The 22,726-nt window shown below is 39.6% G+C and overlaps 1 protein-coding gene across 11 annotated transcripts in view; it reads left to right on the top strand.

Annotated features, from left to right (window-relative positions):
* Nucleotides 1-3,341: 3,341 nt before the first annotated feature.
* Nucleotides 3,342-22,726, top strand: part of LOC145996137 (uncharacterized) — a 187,200-nt gene continuing 167,815 nt past the window's right edge. For 5 of the 11 annotated variants that reach the window (XM_083132459.1, XM_083132466.1, XM_083132460.1 and 2 more), the window contains exon 1: nucleotides 3,343-3,552. The gene's annotated coding sequence lies outside the window, so the exon portion shown is untranslated. Of the gene's footprint in view, nucleotides 3,553-22,726 lie in introns of all 11 variants that reach the window. The other 6 variants (XM_083132465.1, XM_083132463.1, XM_083132464.1 and 3 more) reach the window with 2 other exon arrangements.

The following is a 22,726-nucleotide window of genomic DNA, read 5'->3' as shown; positions in this document are numbered from 1 at the left end:
TATTTTCCGAGGCAAGATATACTGGCGCTACAGTCATTTTACGCCGAGGCTCAGACTGTAAGGGACCTACAGTTAAAAGCAGTATGCACGTTGTTCATTCACCAGGAATTAATTACAAGGAAATGGACTTAAAAACTAGATATTGGATAACAATGTATCTATTTAGATGTTTAAAGGGAACTGTGAGCGGGGGTGGAGGGGGTCATATCCCATATTATCCCCCTTAAGAAATTGCTTATAGGATTCTAGAGTGCTGTTTTCTGCCATGGTACTGTAACGATGGGGATGAATATTACATGAAATTGATGCAATACAGTGCTTGGAGCTGGAGGGATGCACCTATAGTTTAACATGGTGACAATGAGACAGCTAAGGGATGCTTTCCGAAAAGGGCCTCCCCCATGGCGCAGTGGTAGCGTCATTACCTTGCAATCGAGGGGTCCCGGGTTCGATACCCGGTGGAGGCACAAGTGGTTCGGATCCCACTTTAAACTGTAGGTCCAGTCCCGATTAGCCTTACTGTGCATAAAGTGGACTTAAAACACCAACTCAAACCAAACTTTCCGAAAAAAAATTTCTAGCTGGGGGATATCATCCCCCGCAACCTCACTGATGCAAGAACATTCAAAGGACTATTGAGGCGCCAGAAAGGGGGACACTCATCCGGTTTAACCCCCCCCCCCCCTGGACATGAGCATAACTTGGGACCTAACTTTGAGGGGGGCAGAATTAAACTAGACCTAATTTTCAGAGGCCAGAATAAAATTAGGCCTAATTTTGAGGGAGCAGATTTAAATTGGGCCTAATTTTGAGGGGTAAGAATTACATTAGGCCTAATTTTGAAGGGTCAGAATTAAATTAGGCCTAATTTTGAGGGGGCAGAATTAAATTGGGCCTGATTTTGAGGGGGCAGATTACATTGGGCCTAATTTTGAGGGGTCAGAATTAAATTAGGCCTAATTTTTGGGGAAGAGACTCGAAAAGTATTCCGTTGGATAAAAACAGTGTCCAGGATTATTTGCTAAATAACTGAGATGTTTGCGAAATCACAAATATTACTCTTTATTATTTTGCTCCTCAGGTACCCTAACTTGTAAATTTTAATAAACCCAAAAATTTGGGGGGCAAGTGTCCCCCATTGCCCGCGCCAAGTTACGAATATGCCCCTGGAAACAATAAAAACTAGTTGCATGCTCCTTTAACCCAAATATGAATTTTTGTAGTGTATTTTACTAGTACATACAGTGGCATGCCTAAAGGGGGGGGGGGGTCTTAACCCCATCCTTTTCGCCTAGCATTTCTAAACAAAAGAACATTAAAGGCATACAATGTAGGCAAAATGAGAGTTGAAAATGGTATACGTAAATACCCCTCTCTTGAAAATCCTGGGCACGCCACTGATACTATATACGTACAGGGTGGGTACAAAGTTGCTTTCCCCAATAAATGAAGAAATCTTTTTTGGGGGAAAGCGACTTTGTGCCCACCCTGTATTTTTTAGTATTGTATTAAGTTCGAATCCGGCCCTGGATATGAGTGTTCTTTCATCAATTTCATGTTATCACCACTCATCTTCATCGTCGCGATTGGGCGAAAAAGTTATAAAAAATGTGACTGCCCCTCAGCCCATTCTCATACAGTGTCACTTCAAGTAACAACATGCCCACGCTAGGATTCGAACCTGAGACCTTCAATGGCGAGACCGTGGCAGAGTGATCAGTACGACGCCAGGGGTGCCGGGTTCGACTCCCAGCATGGCTCATCCACATCTTCGCGATTACCCAATCAATTCAGTGACGGGATTATGAACTCTCCACCAAGGTCACAGGACTGTGGATCCCAGATTAAAACTGTAGGTCCAATCCCGATTAGCCTATCTGTATATTCTAAGCTAGCTAGGTTATCTGCGAAGTCTGAAGTCTAGAGAATACAATTCAGGTGAAAAATCGATCAGAAATTGTAAATATTATTATTCTGATTCTGTAGTTGGCAACCTGATTTCTTATGGGTTGGCAACCTGATTTCTTATGAGTTGGCAACCTGATTTCTTATGAGTTGGCAACCTGATTTCTTATGGGTTGGCAACCTGATTTCTTATGGGTTGGCAACCTGATTTCTTATGAGTTGGCAACCTGATTTCTTATGAGTTGGCAACCTGATTTCTTATGGGTTGGCAACCTGATTTCTTATGAGTTGGCAACCTGATTTCTTATGGGTTGGCAACCTGATTTCTTATGAGTTGGCAACCTGATTTCTTAGGAGGTGGTAAATTTATTTCTATTCATAGCCTAGGACCACGTGATTGGGGGGAGTTGCCCCCCACACTTTTTGCCACTTTTGCCTCCGCACTATGGGGGGAAACTGTCGTTGCCCCCTCTCCAGTTTTGGCACCTTGCCCCTTCAATTTCGGAACCCAATCGCCACTGTCGAGCACCAATATCATAGAACTGCGGATGCCACTTTAAAACTGTAGGTCCAGTCCCGATTACCCTGTATAACATACTGGACATTGATACTGTATACAGGACTGTGGTGTAGTGTTATCGCAGTGGTGGTGATCGTATCAACAGATCAGTTCCCTTCTTCCAAGGCGGGAGGGGGGAGTTGGGCGTATTCAGTCGAACAGCTTACGTCCAAAGGGAAGAAGCTATGCCCTCTCAATAGCAACTTCAGCGCAGCCGTGTAGGAATCCAAAGTCTACAGAAGGTGGAGGGAGCCAGGCGCACTGCAGCAGTCGAATTTCAGCATATTCCACCCTGCACCAGTAACATCCCTCCTGAGACCCTTCTGCTGCGTCGGCCATTAGTGGAAACGGATAATAACCCACATTTCCTTTTTTCCCCCGCTCGCATGCCTCCCCAGAGTCGATGACGTCACCCACCCAGTCTTCTTCCTCGAGCTGATATCTTGGAAACCAATTGTGAGCGATTCCTTTTCCCCCCCTGTCGACGTGGTTGCTGTATCCAAGTGGGGAATGCAAACTGCGCAGACACCATTGGGCTGGGAACTTTGCGCAATATCTTGTCGCCATATTCAACCGCGTTCGTGCTCCAAATCCTTGTAGTACCTTGATGGTCTTTTATCTCTCTCCCCTAGGCTGTGCTAGGGAGTTGAACAATGGGAAAAAAGAGCCCCCCCCCCCCCTCCCGCTCCGGTTCCCAGTGGAAGAACTGCACAGCAACCCACTTCCCTCTTCACCTCTCCCCGGCAATTTCAATAAATCATCCCGCACAGCGAGCAAGACGACCCCGCCTCAAGATCGATTCCTCAGAGCTTCTATGTCGCCGTTGCCCATTGGCTCCCGCTGCGCGGCGCGGACCAATCAGCGCCGGCGGGTGGGGCCACCTCTTCCTTCACGGTGGAACCTTGCAGGAGCAGTGCCGTCGAGTTTTCACCGATATTTTAGTTTCGAGCTCTTGCGTACGGTTAAACCTCCGCGGAAAGAAAGTGCGTTTGGCGAATATTGGACGCGTGAAAACGTTTCGAGGATGCGTGTGTAGTGATATTCCCGGCCGAAATCTTTACTGTGGTCGAACTGGAAGGCTGAACTTGGTAAGTGTGCATGATCTTATGTGTAACGTAGCAAGGAGTAGCTTCGTCGACGAGTCTATGGTGTCTGGTGGGGGAGGAAGGGGACTGACTGACTTCTTCACAGCGGTCGCCGCAACTGTGTTATATCTACACAAGCATGCAGTATCGTTACAACATGGCAAAACCATATATTGGTCTCTGACATTGTTTCCCACAACGCAATTAATATTTATTATCGTGCACAATACTCAACATATACATTTCAGGGCCTCCCCAGTGGCGTAGTGGTCTACTTGTAATCAAGGGTTCCCGGTGGAGGCACATGGTACTTCAGATCCCACTTTAAACTGTAGGTCCAGTCGCGGTTAGCCTTACAGTGCATACAGTGGACTTAAAACATCAACTCAAAACTCACTCAAAATATGCATGTGAGGGCCTCCCCGGTGGCCTAGTGGTAACGTCGTCGCCTTGTAATCAAGGAGTCCCGGGCTCGATACCCGGCCGAGGCACATAGTGGTTCGGATTCCACTGTAAACTGTAGGTCCAGTCCCGATTAGCCAATCTTTGTATAGCGTGAAAAAAAAACAACTTGAAATGCATTTCGGGTTACTGGAATCACTTCTCTGTACGTGCGTGTTGCATTTTCAGAACTGCATCGAGCCACGATTCGGCCTCGTCTACAATACTTGTTGAAACACCACTCTACAATGGATTCTCCCGTTGTGCTGTTTATCGTTGTAAACTACTACTTTTCAAAAATAGCCTTGTGTACATTCTTTACTACAATCAATGGTTGTCACTCCTATAACAGGACAAGAAGAATGTATTTTTGTCCATATGGTTGGGGTGTTGGGAACCTTCACGGTGTATTCTTAGCAAATATAGGTCGTCGCACAGCTGCAAGGCAAGGGGACGCGCAGCTTAGCATTTCAACGGCTGGTAGGCCTACAGCACAGCCATTCTTCGTCAAAGGACCGGTGTAGAATTCGCGAAACGTAAGGATGGGGGGAAAAAAAGCAGAGAAAGGAAGAAAAAAGCAGATGGATTTTTTTTTTAAATCAAGGGCCGATTCGTGTGACGTACCGCAGTGCGTCATTCGTTCGCCGTTCGGGAATTTGTTCCGTTTGAGCTGGGCGAGGGATCGTATAGTATGGTACAGTCGTGCTCCCTTACCGTGCTAGCAACATACCGGGGAACCTTGGAGAGGCGTGCGGTGGCTTTCTAGGAAGTAACGAACGCTATCAATGTAACTTTATATTTTTATGAGCCGTGTATAATATAAATATAACCGCTGAGATGATCACATCAGTACGCACGTACTTAATTTCGACTGATAGGAAATTCTTGGAAAATTTCAGGATTTGACACTGAGAAAAAAACCTTCGCCGAAGTTTGTCTTGTAGCTATAACCCAACCAAGGCCAAACCTCCCCAGATCATGTCATAATCCCGATAGAGTACAGTATTTAATTACTACAGCATATCTACTACTATAAATATCCTATTACTGAAAACAATCTTTTTTAGTTTCGCTGAACACTACTTATACTGCCCCCTCCCAAATTCCTCCTTTTCGTATAACGGGTTAAATATGGTGCACCTAGTAGCAAAAGTGACTTGGAACCAGCTACAATAAATGAATTAAGAAAAATACATATTGAATTGTATATTATTTCAAGGAAAAAAAAATCCCCCAAATTTTGTTCGGGGAGTCTGCACGATTACCCCCCCCCCCCCCGTGGTCACCCCTGAACACAACATAACTACAAAAATCCGTGTTTAATCAGTACCACCCACCCAACCATGACCCCTTCCACTAGTAAAAATTTTGCATTAACTGCACAATCAAATCAACAATAAATAATTTAATTATGTTATTCGTAAGAGTTTTGAAAAAAAATATTTATGGTCTATTTATAATGGTCACATATTTTTCGGTTACAATAATGTTATTTTCTTCATAACCTCAGCATGTTTCAGAATTTGTTCTTGAAAAAATAATATAATTGTCAATACTTTATTGCATGTAGGCTCAAAGAGGGAAAATTCAGGCATATTTTGATACATTTTTCAAACGTTGAAAATAGAAAATATGGGTGCGCTCCTACAATAAACATGATGAAGAATAATTAATGATCAGGTGCACATTGATAAATTCATTGAGAATGTTCAAAAATGCTATAATGTGTACAAAAATCTACCTTTAAGCCCCCAGGATTAAAAAGAAGTTCATTACTCTTTATTAATGCTAAAAAAATGTTTTTTGTGGAAATTTAAACAATTTACCCCACGCTAAATCGCCAGTGTGGATAGTAATAGCCTTTAATCAAGAGGTCATTGGGCTTTAGAATATAAATATTTCATAGCGGTTACCTAGTTGCTGGCCTTCCAGCTTTTATACTGGACACCAGGCTGTGCAAGTTTTTGTTTTCTCGATCAATATTCTGTGATTTCTAAACATGCTTCCAGTTCCCAGTTGTCATCATTTTCCTTATATACTGCCTGTTGCTGCATTCCAGTGTGGGAATGCATTTTCTTTAGTGAAAGTTTTCCTCTGCTGGAAGTAAGAGTTCGCCAGTGTACCTCCACAGGAAAAAAAAAGTTGAATGCTCTGGACTTGATTTTGCAATGGGAACTCTGCACAAACCACCCTCTATATATTCAGAACCCCTTGTGCAAAATCCATACTCTTAATGCTGGTGTAATTGGTAGGTCAGTGACCTCTGTGAACTTGCATGTATCCAGAGAATAACAAGATGGTGAATTATTTACGTTTGTGTGTGTATTTATGTATATAAATCATTTTGTTTCCAGTTATTTATGTTTATATACATACAAGTTGCAGGTTGAAATATTTTAGCTAATTTTTCCACGCACACCTCTTAAAAAATATAATCTATTATTGTTTTTCTAATTTATATTCACTAAATTTCTTTTCAAAACAGCCGTAACCAAAGAATAACAAGATCATCTTATCTGGAGTCGTATTTTTATTTCACTAAAAATTATTGTAGACGCTACTAAATTTTTGGTGAATGTAAAAAAAAATCTGCCACTATATGCTCATGTGAAAAGGGTGTACTTTATAGGCATATACATTATGGAACTAACTACATGGGGAATATTTCAGTACATAGGAGAACAGTCTACATACATACACACACAGTGCTGGGAGTGGAAGGCAATTTTCTGTGCCTCCTTCAAATTTTCTAAGAGGGGCAGATATAGATGTACATACCTAAAATATTGTTTATATCAATCTTGCCGATTCCCAATTTTATTTGAAGTTTGCTCTACTGCATGTTTTTAATAACAACAGTGCTTGAAAGTGTTGTGTTTGTAACATTTTTTAAAAAAATAAATTGATCATCAGCATGTTAGCAAATAAATGAAATCTAAATTTTACTAATGACAATTAATTTTAAAAGCGTAATCCCATGCTTTAAAAAATTAAGCAGGAGACTTTATTTATATGTTTAGTTATTTTTTGCTATCATGTAGGAAATCATTCCAAAGAAAATAATTATTCCCCTAAATTATTTACCACCATATTTTAAAGGAGAGCCCCTCAGAATAAACCAAGACTGCATATGCGTGCTATATGTGTAAATTTCACCATTTGCAGGTAGGTTTACTCTGCTGGTAATAATTTAAAATTACTTAATTTGCAAATTAAACTTGCTTCTAAGTTTGTATATTAATTTATTTTTAATGTATTCACTTCACCTGTTTTGCCAGTTGGTCAAGATTGGTAGCCTAGAGGTACCCAGGATTTTTTAAGGGTGGAGTTCAGTTGCTGGAAAAAAAAATTACAAATACTGATTACAATTATGAATCCTCTTGTGGTTATAGGGAATAATTTTTCAGTAATAATGCAAATTGCCATCATTACTCGCCAAGTAGAATATATTTGCTGCTTTTCTTACTGTTATTAATTTGTTTGAACGATACAATCCATGTACACCGGTTAGAGGCTAAAAATAAACTTGGTAACATTAAAAGAGACCAGTTTCAGCATGCTTTGCACTTTCACCATGCTTGTTCCCGGAGGTGGCGCTGGCCGCACAGACTCAGCGGGTCATTGCCCCCGACTCGGCGGAGGACGCTTGACGGTGGGGCGCGTCGAAATCTTGCGGAGTGCTGGTATTTTCCCTGACTTGCATTTACTATCCAGTTGCTCAAGAATTGTGGCTGAAATGGCCTTAGCAGCATGGATAAGTCGGGAAAAGGCGAAAGCTGCCATTGGTGGAAGTGTTTCCGCTAAATTGCACAGAACGTGATGTGGGGAGGTAATGGTTTGATACGTAACGTTGCAGTTAGTAGAGGAAAAAGTTCAGGAAATCCTCATAGCCATGGTAAAATATGTATTTTTGCATATTTCCTGAGGTTTGCTTGGCGCGTGCATGCATGCTGCCGAACTATTTGAGTAATTTATGCTCTGGTAGTATTTTTTTTATGGATACTATTCGCACAAAGATGCAAGAGAGCGTGAAGGGTTATATACACTTTCTTGTTTTGCATTGCTTCTTAGCTGGCACTTCCTCCAATCGCGACGCTGAGGATGAATAATTATTAGATGACTTCGACAAAATGACACTTGAACGAACACGGGTGAGATTACGAACCCGAAATTCACATAAATTTCATGTGTAGAAAGTACGTTGTTCGTCGTGTGAAAGAAATACTTGTAATTTTATAACTACAAACAAATGTAATTTCGTTGGTGCCAAATTTCACATACGACTAGCAGTGTTTTTACTTCAGCTCCTATTTGGCCAAATTAGCCTCCTCACGAACCTGTGTTAATTTCGTTTTTGCAATTTGATAAATGAAAAAATATACTTAACAAGATATGCTCATTATATAATGCATATCAACAATACAGACAGTGATTTATAAACACACAAACAAAAATTACTTTCCACACTTTTCAGGACATCATCAAATTATGTTAGTACTCTTAAATACGAATCTGTCGAAATTTTAACTGGATACTCCATATCAGTAACTGTTGACAATGTATTGGACATGAAATAATCTTGTACAGTCGGATCCATGAGTATTACCGTGCAAATTGTGCATCACCATGTTCGTGCATTTTATTTGACCCAATAAGAGCTTCAAGAATTAAAAGAAAACTCAAAACAAGCTGTGGACAACTTGTGTACCAACATACATAAAAATCGATCGTTTAAAAATACAGGATGTAAGAGATAAATTAATGAAAATAGTCATGGACAATTTGCATGGTAATACTCATGGATCCCACTGTACCGTGAGATTTTTCATTCCCAACACTGTACTTATATAATGGCTATAAGCACTAATCTAAAAGCGACGTCCAAATTAAGTGCAATAAAAATAAAATCAAACCTTGTTTCACTAATTTGATTTCTTCCGTCATTTCTAAATGAAATGCGCGGAGGAAAACGTAAAGTTTGCAGTAGTGGCTTCTTCCAAATTTCTAAAATATAGCACCGTACCTACCCATAATGCCTATCATCGCGATTAAACTTGGACATGTAATAAAAAAAAGAAGCAACTTGATAAAATTAAAGTAAAATGTCGGGTAGAGAATGCAGATCAAATACGAAATGATATTTTGTTTGTGTTTGACATAACTGTTCTTATGTTGTTATTTCAAAAAACCAGTCCAGATCATTTATTGCTCAAAAGAATTTTGTAACATCCAAATATTGGAATTCCCTGAAGTTGCTTCGTTGGGCGAATGGGTGATAATTTCTTTTTTCGAAATAGTCTATTCCAAAACAAATCACTATGGCCTCAAAATATAAATTATTCTTATTCCACACAAACAGTATTCTTCTGGTATACCTTACTTTTAACGCCCCCCAAAGAAACTTTTCCACTAAATAGTTGTGATTTTTTTTAAACAGACTATGAAATTCTGGTCACTGCTAGAATGTAATAGATTGGTTCAAACATATATTTGTAAATGAAGCAAGTAGTTTTTCATCATTGACATTACATCTATAAAATTGTTAAGAGTATACACAGTTTATTATTAAGAAATGCTAAATATTATTGTATGTTTGTTATTGGGCAAGAAGGGGGGGGGAGTACGAATTTAATGAAAGGTTTCCTGGTCCAGCAGCAAGCCCACAGTATTGTCTAAAACTGGAAGAAAGGTTGGGTAAAGAATAAACTGGTATTATTTCGTTAATGTTTAACATTTTCCCGATGTTTCACATTTGTGTAGAGAACATGAAATATGCACGAGCATTATTGTGACAGTTATATAAAGCCACCAGTTCGAAAGTATTGTGAATTCATAGTGAAGTAATTTCTTTTTGCAGTATTCCTAGACTCCTTTAAAAACCTGCTTTCTATATTTATAGATTAATAAAAAAGTTGAAAGGAGTATTCGGGTGCACTATTATATGCGTTTAATGATGTCCATGGTGTCACTTCAGTTTTTTTTCGTAGCTTGAAATAGCTGTACTGAACGACAGATTTGTATTGTGAAGAAATTATCAAGCTCAAAGCCCGGATTGAGTTTAAAACGAACTGCTGTGATAGTGGACAATTAGTAGTATATCGTTCATTTTAAACTGTGAATATGATATATTTAGGGCTACTAATTGTTAACTGTAAACTAGTTGTTTTTTTGTTTGTTTTACAGAACATCATTCTGGTTTGTATTGTTACCTGGTGTTAGTTGCAGCTGAGTTGTGTAGCTCTGGAATATGAAGGACCTAGCTCATAACGATACAATTAATGAAATCTGTTCCAAAGTACAAATCTTATTCGAGAGTATGTCTGTGGACGTGTTATAGCTCTTTTCTCGACTTTCTCCTTCCTATTTGAACAAAGTGCATACCCACCCCCAACTTCAACATGCATTCAAAGCAGAACAAGCATTTGTGTGCACTTTTCTGCACAATGCACTTCCGACTTTCACCTCGCAATTCGTTCTGCTCCACGATGTGTTTCTAAAGAATAGGAAGTACCTTCAGGCAATTCCCTGGAAGCGAATTCCGTATTTACTCTTCCAATTGAGGAGCTTTTTGTATGCATCCAGTTCGGACACTACTCAACTGCATTTCAGTTGTCCCTGCCTGAGGGTATATGAGTATTACATTACAAACTAAGTCAAGCAACAGTAACGAGATGATACTTTCCTGGTTCCAGGATATTTCTGGGCGGATCAAACCCGGTTCCCCACCCCCACTTATTCTGGACATGCCTCTGTATGAAGAAAACCTACCATACCCCACACCAAGGGTAGACAAAAGTAAAAATAATTCAGGAGCTACGAAAGCCTTGAATCCAACTGTTATTAATTAATACAATATTGGATTAAAAGTAATTGATTCTTGCACTGGAGTGCACTTACTGGAAATTCCCGTAAGTTGACTGATTGATTGAGTTAGTTTATTTTACTTCGCGTTTTGTGCCTCTTGGCTAATTTGCGAAGATGGGGATGAGTGATGAAATGGATGAAAATGGACATTCACAAACAACCATACCCGACCGGGATTCGAACCCGGGACCCTTGGCGTCGCAGCGCGATGTGCTAACCACTCGGCCACAGGGTCGGGAAATTCCCGTAAGTGAACTCGAAATATTAAAATAAATAATTTAGAACTGAATTAAAAAATCAGGCGCCCTGTATTTTTCTACTCCTGCCCCACACTACCAGGTACGTAATTTTTTTATATATACTTCAGGTGGATATTGATTTTTGTAAGTTTTTGTAGGTAGTTATTGTGGTTTAGAGCAATCCATATGCACAACGGAGCATCTATGTGTAAAAAGTTAAATTATGAAGAAGAAAATTAAATATTTTGAATCGCTGCTACGAAAATTGTATCCACCAGTTTTGGTTTAAATTTGCCATTGGGATAGAAGATATGACTAGAGGGAAAACGGATCATGTAGTTTTCAAAACGCATGTATTCTGGTATATGCACGGTGTTAGGCAGAAACATAGTTCCTAAAGTTGTTCGATTTATTTCTGCAGTCGGCTCTATTACTTAAATCTATTCTGTAACTGTAATGGCGCCGGTGGTTGGACAACCAGAAGTTATGTTGCCATCAGATATACAATGCCCTTGCACACTGTTTATTCTAAAGAATAAGTTGCTTTCTTACCTTAAATCTGCTATCTGAGCGTTGTCTTGCCTTAAGTGAAGCTTTTCTGTTCATAATACAGAACCCAGAATTAACATTAATTTGAAAATGAACAGGTTTTTGCTTCACTTCATGTTGAAAATAACCCAACTGTGCAACAATTTGATTTCGAATGTCCTCCCGCGCGCGGGACAAGTTTCAACAAGCACTGGGACAAGGTGAATACATGCAGGTGGTGTCGTTCACTCGTACCGAGCGGAGATTCGTCGACTACAAATATCAAATTTGGGCAGACTTTTTATTCTACAAGCTTTTACTGGAATTGGAAAGCAACTGGAATCTTAACAGATTGTGAATCTTTATTGTAAGAATACACGGTAAACTTTCATTTCAAGAACGGAACCTACGGAATATACTGATTTAACGTTAACACGAAGGCGCCAAATGGATTATTTATACTTATTCGTTTATTAATAGACAGAAGCTGCAGTTTTGCGCTGAAATGATGTTTCAAAACAAGAAAATTGAAATGTGCATGTTTCATGTCGATTTGCCCCTTGCACATTTCTCAATTAGAATTAGGACCAAAGACGTTTTACCACCACCGGTGGGGGAAAACATGATTTTTCTCGCCTTGCATCGATGGTTGGTTGGATTGGAGGAATGTTTTCTTTCCTCGTAACACGAAGGCAAACTTTCAGTTCTTGAACGAACGAGGCTGTATGCAATATACGGAAAACGTTTCCCCCTGTGCTGGAGGAAAGTGATTGGTACATGAAGCATCAGGACAATATGTATGACCAACCATGCATATTACGCAGTCATGCGTTGTAAAGCCGCGGATGCCGTCATTGGCGTAGTCGAGAACAATGGGACATAAAAAGGAAGATAAGAGTGCCCAATCAAATGCTGCTGCTCAGATTCGTGTTTTCAGTTGCTGCAGGCGAATTTGCATGCTACTTTCACGCACGTACTAGTAATTGTAGCAAGATCTTCTTGCGTTTTAGTGCTATTTGCCTAATAATTTTTTTTCTGCAGCCTATTTTTGGCCTTTATTTCATGTGTTGTGATGGGTGATTCAGACTGAAGTGCAAGGGCAACATTATTAGTACAGTATTTGCTTTTGCCAGTATTTCATATAGGTCTCGCAAAAGAGCTTCTCTGAACTAAGTTCCAAGTTTCCAGCACTGGCGTACCAAGGGGGGGCTGATGAGCCTGCAGCCCTCGAAATTTTGAGAAAATCCTAGTTTTCTAACGCAAGTCGTAAAGCACTCTGGATAAAAACAAAGTGAGAAATGCAACTCCCCTTAAAACGACCTCTGATTACTATTTTTGTATATGAACTGCTTTTTAAAACGAAGGTTATTTATTTATTTATTATTATTCTGCGCACAACAGGCATCTGTCCTTTTACAGTGCACAGTACATTTGAGGATTTATACACATAAAAATAATATTTATACACATTTTCAGATATAAGAAAATGCATATAGAGGTTATATATATCATCCTTATACATTACCGTGGATAAAAAATGAATCAAATCTTACACAATTACATTCATATATGTATGTGTGTATATATACACACATAAAGCAGGTAAAGAGAAAAACAAAAAAAGATAAAATTAAGTAAGAGTGTTGTCCATTAAATAGCGTTTATATTCAGAAAATTTAGCAAATAAATGGTTAATTTCGAAATATTTATTGCGTATCCATGGACTTCCGTCCGCAGGATATTTTCCAGGGAGGGGCAAGCAAGGTAATTTTTTCCAGGGAGGTCATAAAAGGCATATTTTCCACCCATAAAAGTGATACCCCCTCAAAAAACACTTTCCAATACTTAACATAAACATCTGTGACTGACAAAAATGGTTGTTTGATCATCTGTTAATGAAGGGTACTGATAAGGAATGTAAGCTTTTTTTGTTCAAATATCTCATTGGAGCCCCCGCCCCCCAATAGCATAGTGGATAACGTTGTCGTATTGCAGTTCTGCAATTGACATCACGATGCTGGGTCGACACGGAAATTTTGAGGCCTCCACCGGGAATCGAACCCGGGACCGTTCGCACCGAAGGCGAGGAGGACGCTATTTGGCTACGCGCGAGTCCGCCCATACACATAATTTTTATTATATTATGTAACTTACGTTCAATTTTGCTTTCCATGCTTTTCTTCTTGCTTCGGTTTATCGTTTCAGGGCGCGGATTAATCAGCTGAAAGTTGAAAGAAAGAAATATTGTTAATTAAGCACTTTACACACACACACACACACAAAATGTAAATGATGACGTTTTAACAATGTCGTAATGGAATGATAACAAGAAGGCTCGTATCCAGAATTACATTTGTGGGGAGTCCGAACCAAGTGTCTCACATGTGGTAATAATAATAACAACAATAATTAAATAATAAAGTAACAATAATAACGTTTATACTCATAGATTAACACGATCAAAATAATAATAATGATATTTAAATAGGTAAATTAATAGTAATTATTACTATTGCATGAACACATAAAGAAGAACTAAACATATGTTTAGTTAAAACTAATATATGCATAGAAACAGTCCTACCAAAGAAAGCAAGAAAAATTCTCATGTAATTGTGGATTTGGGGTTAGTCTTTCGGAGGGGGGGGGGTCCTGACCCCCTGAACTCCCTAAATACGTTCTTGATAATAAGATAGAAAAATGGTAGATTGTAATTGGTTCAGCTGGTTTGATTGGATGTGTGAATGACTCGAACTCGCAAGAACTCGAGAACAATAGGGGGCGTTACATTTAGTGTGCCTCACAAAAGTGTATATTTGGGTTAAAAGAATGGTTATTTATCTAGTTTGTTGTAAGGCAGGATCGACAGGGTGTCTGCACCCCTGCCCCCGCCTCTGGCGACGTCACTTCTAAGTGTATGCATATTTCAACATATTTTAGAGTCCAATTCCGTACTGCATCAACAATTATATTGCAATACAACTTGGCTACCAATATAGTGCGATATGGCATGTTATCTATATTGGTCTTATCTTCTGTATGGATTATGTGCCATCCGATATTCTCTCCCCTGGGACAATTTTTAGTTTCCTTAAGGATGAAATGAAAACACAGACGAGGGGGAAGGTTGTTAGATTATGAGACCCAGTTTCGTGGGATCCTTGCCAATCTCCCATCAGATGACAAATGAAGAACGAAAATGAAGGAAGGGAGAAAATGGGAAGTGTTTTGGGGGGAGGGGGAGCTTGAAATCAAATTATGATGGCGTCTTCATTTTGGAGGGGTCCAAAAATCAGATTGTATAGCGTCAGGTAATTTTCGAATTGTCCCACTTTGGATGGAGGGGTGTCGTAGGGGACTGGGATGATTCAAGCGAGACTACTGCTGTTTCGTTGTAATGGCGTTGGAGGAGGAATATGCTAATTTCTTATTAGCTTCGTTGGTGCTTCTAATGTTCGTGACGTTGTGAAGAAGAAAGTCAACTGTTCGAGACAAGATGTGTCATGGGGGGGATGGGGATCCTGATTGGCAGAACGTTTAACGTCTTGCTAGTAGCTATGTTTCTCGTTTACACTGAACTGTCTCCAAGGGATGGAGAAAAACTCCCTTTCTCAACTTAAAATTACATTGCTGTTGCCTATAAATTATATGCACACTTTGTATGTGTCGGTGTGTATTAAGATACAGGTCATTTTGAAAATTGAACAGAATTTACAAACGAATAATTTTCCTTGCCAACGCTGTTTTCAAATTGAGCACCGTTCTGGTCTAGGCAAAGTCTTCCAATTATTAATGAAAGGTTTGTTTTGAAGCACTGTATTGTAGTTGTGATAACAATGATAATTTTTCATTAATATTTCATTTTTTTAGTTCACTAGAACGAAATTTAATGTGCATTAGGGCCGAGATGAGCGATTTAGGTTAACTATTGGCGACTGTTCACTAATCCAGAGTTCACTGTGTATATGTATAATGAAGTCTGCATTGAAATTTATCAAATTCATTTCATCAACAATCTCTGTTATATTAGTCTGCTGCTTGTAAATGCTACTGCATGTTGTGCTACTGTTCACCACCATATTTGAAACCCTTGGCCTGGAAGCAGTGGTGCTAGAACATGTAGTTTAACGATCAGAACATCTCAATATATTTGATGTGTGTACACCGTACTTGAAGCGAAAACAGAAGCAACGTGTAATTAGAATTATACAAATGAACATTGTGATGCCGTGATATCATGATTTTGGGCCTCCCTGATGGCGCAGTGGTATCGTCGTCGCCTTGTAACCAAGGGGTCCCGGGTTCGAAACCCAGTGGAGGCACATAGTGGTTCGGATCCCATTTTAAACTGTAGGTCCAGTCCCGATTAGCCTTATGTGCATAAAGTGGACTTAAACACCAACTCAAAACTACAAAAATACATCATGATTTGAACATTTCTCGCACATGTTTATATGTTTCTCCCTTATTCGCAGTTTTTGGATGCAGTTGTTGTTTCTGGGAAAATTTCGCCAACATTTCTGTGCATCGCAGATCGCACAGAACTACAACATAACTCAAAATGTAGCTATTCTGGTGCGATAAACCAAGGTTATTGGAAGTATGCAATCATTGACTGAAGAAAGAGACATGTGTAGTTTGAATTATCGCCACTACAGAGCGATGTACCATTTCTGTTTTGGAAATGTTGATTGTACTCTTCATAGAAGTGTCACGACTCACTAGTCAGTCAGTGCAGTAAAGTCATTGTTCTGCTAGTCAAACTACACTTTCAAACAAAACACAAGTGCTGTGTTGCAAGTCAATTGAATCTTCTCGAAGTAGGGTAAGTTTGCATTCTTTTTAAGTCTTATTTTAAGTTCAACAACTTTATCGCAAGGAAAACAGTCATTAGGTTGATACGAAAGAAGACTCACACAGCAGAGCTTGTAATGTCTACTAGCCTCGGCTACTGTAACAGCAATTGAAAATATTTTGAATTTAACTTCTCAGGAGTAATATACAAAACCACTATTACAATTAAAATCGATTTTCGTAACTGATGCTTTGTGCATTCTATCATAATCCCTCAACTCTGCGCGTTCTCAGTAGGAAAAAAGACTTCCAAAGACACAAAGTCAGACATAAACAATGGGGAGCGGGAGGAATTATCAGCGAGACACACCATGACCTGAAATGCTTTCTTCATATACAAACCTGGACATGTGGAGATTTTCTGTGAAATTAGCTGGTAGAACCTTGAATCTTGGCACTTCGTTTTGTGTATTCCTAAACCTGTACCCCGTCTGTTTCAAATCTAAGGTCAGGATATGCTGTGTGTTTGAAGATGTCCTTTTCCTTGTAAATAGCATTGCGATAAGGATCACACCCTGGACTTTGTACGCCCGTGATTTATCAGACTGTGAGAAACTCGTCAGGGTTTAACTTCGTGAATGTTGTTGATTTTATACCGGGTTTCCAGAATTAAAGTTACCCAACTCAGAGCTCTCTGTAGCCTGTTTGAGGCATCGTAGAACTGAAATTTGGTGAATCCGCTATGCAGACCATGGGTAAGAGGATAGCGATAAAAAAATTAAACAAATTCAATTTTCCGCCACCAGGTTGAAATGTGGCGCTGTAATAATGTGGCTGGGAGTTGCTAGAAAATAATCTCGTTTTTTGCAACGTAAAGGCAAATCCATAACCAATTGGAGCAGTTTACGTCATTATTACAACCCATCATGGAAGTACAGCACCACATTTCAACCTGGTGGCGGAAAATGGAACCTTTTTTTCGCAATCCTTTTTCCCAGCATAGTGGATTCACCAAATTTCAGAGTTATACGATGCCTGAAACAGGCTACAGAGGGCTCTGAGTTGGGTATCTTTAATTCTGGCCACCCGGTACATTGTGATTTTCTGGCCTTAGATTACGTGTGACGATTAATTGGATGAATAAACGACTAAATAATCTACGTATTCAGTCAGTTTTATTTATCAGGTCGATGGGTTGGTCGTTGGGCTTATAGCATGGGGCTAGAATTGAATAACGATTATGGAATGTGTGCAAGAGTGTCGACCAAGCTGTATCTGATATTTGAGCTACGGTGACTTTAAGTGGCTCCGTAACGGTATCACAAAGTATGCATAGATCAGAATAGGCAAATTACTCCTCACTGTTTTTGAAGTTGTACTGATATTGGCGCAGATGTACTGTGATTTTATTTGTGTTCCTGTTTTGTTTCAGTCGTTGAACCTCAATTTGCTGAACACAAAATAATTGAAGAGAATCCATTGAATACAAACATTGTCTATTTATCTTTGCACCCGAAATTGTACCACATTATCACAGTATGTATATATCACAGTAACTCTATCACTTATTTTTTTTAAAATTTGTTATTGTTGCTGTTATTGGGAGGTGCTGAAGCAGGCTCGGATGTAAGGGGACGTGGGGGTCGAGCCCTCAAAAGGGGCACAAAATGGAAGATAATGAGATATCCGAAATGTGGTAAAATATTTTTTTTAAAATATTAAGTTGCTCCTCACATAACTTCGCCTAAAAGTTACATCTTGTTCGGATTAGTTTGTTTTAAGTCCACTTTATGCACAGAAAGGCTAATCGAGTCTGGGATCTACAGTTTAAAGTGGGATCCACCGGGTATCGAACCCGGGAATCCTTGATTACAAGGCGAATAAAATTATATAAGATTTTTTAGGGGGGCGCACGATCTGATTAGCCCCTGGGGCCCCTACTTGTAGATTACAACGACTTACAGTTTACATTGTCTACGTAAGACAATGTAAACTACAACATTATTAATTTACAATGCTATTTTGAAGGGAAAGTACCATTTTCGGTCATGCAGATTAGTTTTCAGATGAGAACAATTCCGTTTACAACAAAAGTCGCTCATTCTCTTTCTTGCTCAACTCTTCGGTACGCGGATACTATTGTTGTTATTAGATCTCAGAGTGGGATAATGTATGTTACTGTGTGACCTTTACGAAAAATATTTGGGGGATGGGAGGATAAATTTGCCGTTGTTTGCGTGTAGACGTTCATCATTGCTCTTGATGCCCCTATACTGCATGGATGTCAACAAACTCAGTTGCGAAGTAAAAGCTGTAGAGGCAACATCATACTCACCAAGCAACGTTGCCAAGCGTAGGTCTGTTTTCGTCAGTTGCATACCGACCTGTGTGTAGTCGTTCCGGAAATTTCATTGCGCAGAACCACGCGTGCAGTTGTTTCCTTCTTTCTCTCTTTCTTTTCTCCCCAGTTCTCTCTCTCTCTCTCTCTCTCCCTCCCATAAAGAAAGAAGGAAAGAAAATTCCTTCTTTCTTTTTCTTTCTTTCTTCCTTTCTGAGAGAGAGAAAGAAAGGGAGATAGAGAGACAGAGAGAGAAGGAGCCGAAAGAAAGAAGGAAAGAAAGAACTTTCCTTCTTTCTTTCTCTCTCTTTCTCTAGGGAGAGAGAGAGAGAGAGAGAGAGAGAGAGAGGAAAAAGAGAATTTATTTCTTTCTTTCTTGCCATTAACCCCCGTTGATTTCTGGTGCTGACGATATCGGCTGCCTGAGAAATCTCTCGCTGTAGAGTATGTTTGGCAACATGTGGTGCATCCTTATATTCCTTTTCCGGAATGTCTGGAGTAAGAGAATGCGAACGCGTCCTGCGCGCACGTTGCGGTGTTTGCCTCGTCCAATGATCACTTGTTTCGTCCCGCTAACAGCGTTCGGTGGCTTGCGACCCGAAAACCCCCGACGTCAGTCGAAGAGAATTCAGCAGATCGCTGATTCGCAGTTTCCCCAGCCACCATCTGGACCAGTTTAGTGAATGGTTGAGGTGAAAAAGTTTCATCTACCACCACGCAATGGTCGAAATGGTTTCCTCTTCGTAAAACTTTAAAAAGCATCAATGTCAGGACGACTGGGTGAAGAAAACCCAACGAACGTCCCTTACACCACAGCAATTACAGAGATTAAAGTCGGTTGTGTTAATTCAGTTCTATTCTCAAGAGGGCTACAAGCGAAGGCATATGCGAGGTGAGCGGAGAATCCAATCTCGAAGTTTTTGGACCATGATACCTCCCCACTCTTCATCTAAGCTCTTCTTGACAATGCCCTTCCCAGTCTTATCTAAGGTGAGCGGTCTTTTATTGCTGTATTCTTTTCTTTTCACTCTTATTCCACGCTCTCTAAGCCCCTCCTTCTTTTTCCGTCCCCCAATATCACCCTCGTCCCTCCACGATCTGTAGGGAAGCTGGGTCCGGAGCAGTGTTGCAAACCTCCCGATATGAAAAACCGCTGCAGTCAAGAAAAGTAAAGAAATTATACTTGTGGTCAAGAATTTTTACTATGACTGATTTAGTTTATTTTACTTCACTTTTCTGCCCCTTTCGCTAATCGCGAAGACGAGAATGAATGATGGTAAGATGAGATGAATGAATGGACAATCACAAATATATAAGAACGACAACACGAGCCTTACATAAGATTATACTGGCTGTGACTCCAGACGCCAGATCTTCGTTAGTCTGCCAGATGCAGTCCAGGATGCATTAATAGATAAGGCAAGTCTAATTCTCTTGTTACATACAGCTTCAGTTTTCATCCTAACTGGCCATTTGGTAGGGGTTTTTCATTAAATAAATAATTTTCTTGATTGCTAATTTCAAACTTTACCTAAGTAGGGGTCGTGAGGTTAAGAAAAACGAAAGAAAGGTGAAGAGAAAGTCATGTATAAGTCCAGAATTTTGGATTTGTTATATTGGTGCTTGGTAAGACACCCTGTTTGATCTGTAAAGTTATGCTTAATGCTGATAAATTGTGCTAGGATCTATATTAATACTAATAATGATTAATTAATACTGTTATTGATAATTACTAACAGTATTTTTTTATAATTATTTTTCGGATGTTCGTAATTTTAAGTTGAGCATCTATTTTCCGAGACGAGTTCAACATTGAACTAGAGGAAATTTGAGATTATTCGTCGACTACAAAGCGGAACATTTGTTTGCTTATGTTCCTCGCGAGGTAAAGTGGAGAGAATGAAGAGAAGAGGGTGTGGTTGGGAAAGCATGTCCCTGGACCCGGAATAAGATCTGGATACAATATTATATTTTAACACCTCAAATTATCGTCCTTTGAAGTAAATTTATATCTCCCAGAGAAGGAAATTATCCTAGGTTTAGCATCATTATTCTAGGGGTTGGCATCGCTGGTCCGGAGCAACCCCCCCTTCTTCTTAGTGCACTCCATTCAACTCGACAAGATTGGTTTGAGCGGCATGGAGAGGGGGCTGGAGGGGTTGTAAATGCCTCTTTCCCTAATTAGTACCTAGCGGGGGATCTTTTTCTCCTGATCATCTGGTTTCTTGATGAGTTTTTCATTTTCTGTATCGTCGGTCTACGGATTTTCACCGTGCACTAACCACAGAGGAAAACACTTTTCTTCGGCTGGAATAGTCGGGTAAAGCAGAGGAGGAATTCGAACACTAATAAAATATGATATCTATCTTTTACTAAGGTAAAAAAAAAACAGTGCTACCAGATCTGGCTTTTTAATGGCCTTGCAAGTGAGAGGTAAGAAGTTTCTAATGGCTTGTTTTTATGTCTTCGCATCAATTCTGAAGGCCTTCACTTCTACAATCCAGAGTCAAATGAAAAAAATATTTTTTTTTCTTATCTAGTCGATTATGTAGGGTTGTACAAGTTTGCTGCATTTTAGCATGGACCCATTACTGATCTACATATATTTTCAACTTTGAGTTAGTGCCTGTATACCTCAAGAAGAATATGTCTTCGGGGTCCACTTTTGCAGTCACTTATAAGACACTGCGAAGGCTTTTCCACCCATCTGCCTGCGAACTGAGGCCGTGTCCGAAAGGTGGAAGACCGTACTTGAAGCGAGCATCCTCCGAGTATGGTCTTGCAGTCTTGGACTGGAAGTGAAAGTCTTTCGAATTGCACTTCGACTACAGCGCCAAATACGATCAGTAGATAAAACTGAGTACTCGTTGTTTTCCCCACGTTTTAAACACTTGTGTTTCATCATAGAAATCACAAAGCATTTTCTAATGTTCTTACACATTTATTTCCACACATTAGAAGAACTTTAACCAACAACTTGCTGGCACCCATAACGTATATTTAACCTGTGTTGCTGACTTTGTACCTCCGTGATTTTAAACAAATGAACAACGAGTGCGGAATTCACGTGGCCTAGTCAGCAACCATCTGCACTGCGAGCTATGCACTTGCGTACTTCTGTTTTTTTGCGCTTTCGAACTGTACTAGGTGACGTCACTTACGCCAAGACCATACTTCAAGCTCTTCAAGTCTGTACTTCGTACCTTTCGGACAGAGCCTGAGTCTATTGTTGAACTTTCTTATCCATTACTAAACTTGCTGAGTATTCGTTATCACTTTAGCACAAGTTTTCGTATCATTGTGACGATACTTATATTATTTAAATATAGAAAGTAAACAATTGAGAATCGATATTAGTGTAGAAAAACTAACTCTTAACAAATGTAATATAATAAAACATAAAAGGCCACATTCCTACAGCGGAATCCCTCTCATTAAATAAATATATATATATAGGTTCAGTTATTCCACATATTCTAATGTGCATTACTTACTTCATAAAATATAATATCGTACCTGGTCACTTGATAGTTAATACTCTGTGCAATTTATAAAGCGAAAAATATCATATTTACTACGTGATTACTGATTGTTATAGTGAACATTACCACATAGTTTTGGAGAGAGATATATATATAAAGCTGAAAAGAAAATGAGGGAATGAGTGGGGCAATTAAATATTACAGTATTTTCGTTATTTTAATGATAGTTTCCGTGCTCACGCCTATGTATTAAGATCTGGAGATTTTTTATTTTATTACCCTTCATTTGTTCTCTCTGGAAATTCTGGCACTATTATTGGTTCTTGCAGCCTTGTCATTCAAAGCCTTTGGCAGGGTTCAGCTGAGCCTAGTGACAGCTTTACTGCTCGGGTGTCGGCTCTGAGAAGGTTCTTTAGCTATATCGCTGCAGAATACCTTTTTATTGTCCCTCACAAAGATATCACAGAGGGAAGGGGTGAGGTACCCCTACC

This window comes from Lepisma saccharinum, chromosome 12 (genome assembly GCF_977018435.1).
Source record: "Lepisma saccharinum chromosome 12, izLepSacc3.1, whole genome shotgun sequence".
Lineage (NCBI taxonomy): Eukaryota > Metazoa > Arthropoda > Insecta > Zygentoma > Lepismatidae > Lepisma > Lepisma saccharinum.
The sequence above is the reverse complement of the archived record's forward strand: the minus strand, read 5'-3'. Positions and strand labels throughout refer to the sequence as shown.